We start from the raw sequence: 6684 nt of genomic DNA, 5'->3' as shown, positions 1-6684 counted from the left end.
ATGTCAGTCTCCTAGGGGTGCACCAATAAACATCATCCACAGGGTAAAACAAAAGGGAATTTCCTCTCTTCTTTTGGTACTGAGGAGATGAGAATGAAAGATTAATGTGGCCAGATTGGAAAGAAGCTATTATTTCTGGTTCCTCTTAAGTGAATTTCTTTTGCATTTTAATATGAAGCAACTATTGGAAAAAAAAAAAAAAAAAAAGACTTTGAAAAAACATATAAAAAGTAAGGTTTTAATGTACTTGCCTCCAGTTGATCTCTACAGGATGATTTTTCATCTATACATTGGTTCATTCTGATGATATGTCAGTCATTCTGTTGCATACAAGAAGCATGATTTTACATATGGCTTCTCTATTCTCAGAGAGAACAGTTATTTGCTTTCCTTCAGGGTGTTTTCATATCAAAAATCTTATTCTAAATTGCAAAAAATGTATCATGTATATATATGAGACACGATATTTACCAAGCAAATCAAGCAAATACTATTTTCCTTTTTTTCTTATCTTCTGCATTAAAAAACTCAAAAAAAAAAAAATCTTAAGTATTGAATTGCAAAAGGAAAGTACAAAATAGTTTCTATAATGAATGTTATAAATTTTCAACATATGCTAAATATTGCAAATACAGAGGGATAGGCTAAAAAAAAAACAAACCCAAAGCCATGAGAATGAGAAAGAGGAGTTTTGATTTCATCAAAGCTTTTGGAATCTCAAATGTAACAGTCTCCTATTTTCCCCAAAGTCCATCCTGTTTTTCTCAGTGCCATAGGAGCATCCCTTTCAAAGCCTGTGGTCCATTTTTAATACTTATCACAGTTCCAAGTTTTAACTTGAGAAATACGATGTGTTTAGAGATTTTAAATAGCCAAATTAGTAAGTTGATAAATTTAAAGCAAATTGATTGGAGGTATGTACAGCAACTATCCACAAAATTCCTCTGTCGGCTGCAAGACTATATATTGCAAAACTTGCTGACAAAAAGGGAAACAGAAACTGTCAGTACATATTGGGTGGACTTCCCCCTCCCACCCCCACTCGTCAGACTTTATTTACAGAGTCCCCTCACACTCACAGCTTGATAACAAAAAAAGTTAGTGTGGTGTGCTGGGTGACAGGTGACCTTGTGATGGAGGTGTCTGCCTTGCTATTGCTGTTCCATTTCTAAGCCAAAAGCAGCAAAATTGTGCAATTTGGAACCTGAGAGTGTGCAAATGGCTAGAAACTCAGTTCAAAAGCCTGGCTTTCAGCTCACCATGAAAGAAGGCAATTCATCAGGAATCATGCATAGTCAAGCCACTTTTGAAGGTGTTGCCTTCACCGTGATTCAGCACTGACTTTGCTTAAAGGGAGAGGCTCCTGTAGGATGATGAACAATTGTTTCCTTCTCTGGGGGAGAGGAAAGCTGGTGGATTGAAAAAATGGAGTTCTGGATACTGTAAGACTTGGTTGGGTAAAGTAAAAGGAAAAAGACCCCCTATAAAAACAAGTTATTTTCAGCACACTCCTGGGATGCAGGTATGTGATCTGCCACTGGGTTTTCCCAGCTGTTACTGTTCAGTTGTCTGTGTTTTAACAGAAGCATTCCCTGTTACCTCCAGGTAACTTTGGAGTAACACGCTGTAGGATGGACACTTGCCAAGATACTGCACCACAGCGGATAATGCAGAGCAGGGAAAGAGCCAAGGGTGTTGTGTTTTTTTCACATCACTAAGTGGAGACACATTTAAGCCAACCTCTTGCTTTAAAATCAGTCCTTTTCAGAGAGGACTCTCTTATTAGTGACACAGTAACTTTTCAAACAAAACAACAAACCTCATTATTTAAATTCTCTCCAGAGGACTTGGTCCAGCTCTTTGTTCTCTCCTAATTATGATTTGACTTAAAGCTCAGTAACTGATTTGCTTGAGCATCTTGTAATGTTCTTAGTGCAACAGAACTCCAGTTTTCAAAATTAAATATCTAGGGCCTAGCTATGTTGCTGCCAAAGGAAGTTTTATTCCTAAAGAGTTGTCCAGACTGTCCTCATAGCACCAACACAGAGGGGTCTCCAAAGGTCATCTGAGCCAGAGGATGCTTTGGTTGCTAAAAACCTTCCAGGACAATCCCTCTTGTGGCTAAAGCAGATTTACACATTTGCAATAGTGAGGTGCAACTCTGAACCTGTTTTAAAATATATAAGGACTACTAGAGTACAGTTTTGTACAATGCCAATTATTTTTGAGTGATGTGATCAACCTGATATTTTGAACTAAATAAGTTTATGAAAAAAAACATATCAATTTGTGCAATAGGAGAGCTTGAGGAGTATTGATTGAAATAAAAAGAAAAAAGTTCACCAAATACAATGTACAGTTAGAAATGTGGGTATATTGCTGTTTTATTAAATATATTAACTATAATTAAAATAACAACTCTTGCATCTCTGGGGGTAATGATTTGAGGAGTGATTCTCTTAAAAGCTTTATTTTCCCGTGCTGGTTGAAAGTGTGAAAAATCATTGGCATCTTTTTTACAATTCAATAACAATAAACGTAAAGATTGTAGTGAGTTGCTAAACTGCACCATGGGAAGTGGGAATTATTCTTTTTTGATAATGATGAAAACAACGTAGGTTTGTTTTTTTGGTTTTTTTTTCTGTTGTGTTGAAAGCGTGTATTCATTTTACACTTGCAAATAATCAAAGCTGTATCTTTAAAGATGACTATGAAAAATAGAGAGAAAGGGCTCTGGTAAAAAGTAGCCAAGTTGGACAGCACAATACTTCTCACCTACCTGAGCATTTTTTTTTAATTGGTAAGAGCATTTTAATTCATTTACTAGTGTCAGCCATGCTATGCTTTGATTTTATCAATGTATCCTTCAGCAAAAAAGTTCAATTATATTTTCAACATCATGAAAAATCAACTCTGACTCACAGCTCACCACAGATTCCAAACAGGAGGCAAAGACCCAGATTTCCTTTCAGAACTGCTTACATATCTGTGACCTTTCTGTGGGCAGCTTCAGAAAATGGGGGGAAAAACATTCCAAAGAACAGTACCAAGGTAATCACACAGCACAACGGACTTTCTCCTGGCATGAGATTCTTAATAAATTATGAGAAATAACACAGAAGCCATTTCTATCCACAGAACAGATTTAATAGGTTTTTGTTTCAAGAACAATTAGAGGATGCTTAAAATTTATTGTGCAGAAAGCTACATTAGGTCCTCAAATTTGAGTAATCAATATCCCCACAATCTAAACTGTGCAATTACTATTTCCCCAAAGAGAAACTTTTTGGGATTTGCAACTCATCTCAAAACCTCAGGAAAACAAAATCAGCAGAATTTCCCTAATTCAATGGAATTCCAATTGTGTTCTATGACCCTTCAAATACTCATGAAAACAGACTTGTTTTCACTAGAACAGCTGTGACTGAAAATCTGGGGTAAAACCTAGAAGAAATGGCAATATACATGAATGTTCCTTTCCACAGCAGCCACAAGCAAACAAGGAGTGGCACTCGTTGGCACAGCCTCTTGTCCACATACAGGAGAGTGGCCAAGGCAGTGCCAGCCGTCTCAGAGATGGGCAAGGACAAGAAAGGGTTTGAAGCTGTGCCAAGAGAGGTGTACACTGGACATTAGGAAGAACTGCTGCCCAGAAAGGGGCATGAGATATGGGAATGGTGTGCCCCAGGGGGCACTGGTGCAGTCACCGTTGCAGTAGGTGTTCAAGGTAAGCCTGGCCATAGCACTCCAGGCTCAGATCTGCTTGCCGTGGTAACCATGGATCACAGGCTGGAGTTGATCTCCCAGAACTCTTCCAAGCCAGTGCTTGGATTCTGTGACATCACAGCCTCTGGGGCAGCATGGTGCCTGGCAACTGTCCCCAGCCACCGCCGTGCCCCACAGCCTGGGCACACCTCGGCGAGGACAGACGTCCGAGCGGGTGTGCTGGTGGCAGCTTCCCCAGAGCACCATGGCCGACCCGGTCCCCTGGATCCTGCACTTTTACCTGCTGCTGCTCCTGGGCCATCGTCCCGACCCATCCAGCCATCCTGGGTCGGGCACGGGCCTGTATCTCGAGGAGCTGGAGCAGCAGAACAGGGACCCTGAGCCGACCACTCCATGCATAGATATGTCGTGGCAGTCCTGGACATGCCTGCTGGTGCAGCTGCTGGCCACAGGCACTGTCCTGGGATGGCGCCGCTACCGAGGGCGCTGGAGAGGCTGGAGAAGGGTGAGGGATGGGGGGTCAGGCAGGAAGGATGGGCTTGGAGCTCTTGGGCAGCCCTTTGGCCAAGGCCCCATGGCAGAGTGGAGCTGAGCCTCTGGCTGGGAATCAGGCCAGGGCTGAGCTCAGGGACAGCCCCAGGCAGAGGCAGCCAGAGCTCTGCTTGCTGCAGCCTGGCCAGGCCTGGCTCTCTTGCTCAGAGGCCAAAGGCAGCCCAGAGAGGGGCCCTGCTCTGCTCCTCTGCCCCTTCCATCGGGATCCCTGTGCTTTGCCTTGCAGAATCGGCGCCAGAGGCCTCGCACCAGCAGCCCAGGACAAGGCTGTCCCACAGAGCTGATCCAGCTGCTGAGGAACAACCACACCCTGCTGCAGGAGTGCCTGCAACGCTGCTCCCAGCAGAGGGCCCAGAACAGCAGAGCAGCGCAGGGGGCCAGCCAGAGGAGGAGGAGCAGGAGATCCTAAATCTCGCCCAGCGCTGACCTCCAGCTCCAGCACGGTGCGCAGGGCAGAGCAGGGAATGGGTGACCCGTGCCAGCCCGGGCACGGCGACATTCCCCATCTTAGGCTTTAGACACCCCCCATCCTTACCTGTAGCCACCCCCACCACCTTTTCCACCTTCCCCTTAGTGTTCCTGTTCTACGTGTTCAAGTTAGGCATTAGGTTGTTACCCCATAGTCCCCCGTAGTGTAGATTTTTAGAGTAGTAAAGTTAATAAAGTTCATGTTCTCTGCACATCCTGTGTTGTTTGCTTGATATTCCATCCAAGAGGGGACACAGAGGGATGGGTTTGAGCAGGAGCTCCAGACTGCCTGCAATGGAGAGCCTGAGTGCAGCAGCAGCATTTGCAGGAGTGCAAATGGAGGGCAGCTGGAAAGAAGATGCTGGGCAGTATTCTCCTGCCTCCATCTTCCAAGGAAGATTCAAGTCAGTCCATGTCTGTGCTCTGCTGGGGGGGTCCCTAAAGGCTCCAGGAGGTGTCTGGGTGGCTCCAAAAGGGGCTTGCAGGACCCTGGGGCACCAGGGAAGGAACAGCATCATCCCAGGAATGCTGTGAGAGATTCCCCAGAGTGGCCCCACCTGGGGCCCGGGCAAGGGATGGATTCAGGCAGGCAAATACATCCAGGGGCTGCCTGGGCTATGGCAGTGAGGCCCAGCCCTGTTTCATATCTTTCTGCTCTTCATTTGTATTTAGTCCTTTGTATTTATCCTCATGACCTTCACAATGGGATTAGATTTCACTTTCTTACAAGGCAAAACCTTAGTTATTTTATTTCCACTAAACAACCATGTGTATTACCAGCTTAAATGACTTCTCTCTGACTTACTCTGCATCTTGCTCCTTTCCAGCAAGATGCATCAAGCACCTCTGTTAAAGTACAGATGCCTCCCTGGAAAGAGGACAATCTTGCTATTTTCTGAAGAATCTTAACTTTGATGATGCACCAAATTTTACAAATCCAAGAGGAAAAAAGCCTACAGATCAGTTTTACAGTTTCAAAAGCTGATTCCTCAACTCTTGCACACCAGTTTCCTTATTGGCAATGTTCAGCAGTGATACCAAACAAGCACAGAAAACAAATGGGAGAAGAAATGCAGACAGCCAGCAGGGGACCACCTACCAAAATACATTTTAAATGTAGTTCTAGGGTGTCTAGCAGCAAGTTTGAGGTGTAAATGGAGACACACAGAAGTACTACCTGTCAGTAGTTTTGGCATTTCATCTGAGTTTCCTCTTCATTTTTTTACTTTTCACCTAAGTAAGAGAAAATAACTCAAACAAATGCAACCTTTCAGGCAGGGAAGAGATGTGGTTGGTCTTGAAGAAAGTATTTTCTTCTGGCTGTATAATAACCTGTTGCGGAAAATGTGAGCTTTCATCAAAATGTCGCTGTGCTCTTGCAGTTTTTCTAACTCTGTGAGAAATAACAGTCACCTCTTTACGGCTCCTGCAGCTCACCCTGTGCCAGTGTCATTGGCCACTTATCACTGCAGGGATCACTGGGAATAATGATGGTGGAAAATGTGGAGGGAGCTGAATAAATAAATACTTGCCATTTCTCTAGCAAAAAAACACCCAAAGCACTCCAAACAAAGCCATAAAAATAGTTGGCCTCTGAATTAGGAGGATTTAAAGTAACTATTTTATTCTGCTTTTGGTTCAACATTCATCAATCTGAATTTGAATATGCATTACATAATTAAAGGTAGATGAATGTTTATTTACTTGTGCTTACTGAAACCAGTGTTTTGCTTTAAACCTGCTTGGTATTGCCTTCATTCAGTCTTATTAGGTTATTAAATACATGGGGAAATATATTCTTTGTTTCATTAAGAAAGTATCATTAATTAGGAAAGCATAACTTCATCATAGCCACTGCTGCTACCAACATTACTTGGGTAAGTTCAAAGTACTAACACAAAAACATTATAACAGAAACAATGTTCAACAGAGTCTCAA

This window comes from Erithacus rubecula, assembly GCF_903797595.1.
Source record: "Erithacus rubecula genome assembly, contig: scaffold_389_arrow_ctg1, whole genome shotgun sequence".
Taxonomy (NCBI): domain Eukaryota; kingdom Metazoa; phylum Chordata; class Aves; order Passeriformes; family Muscicapidae; genus Erithacus; species Erithacus rubecula.
This window is presented reverse-complemented; position numbering follows the sequence as displayed.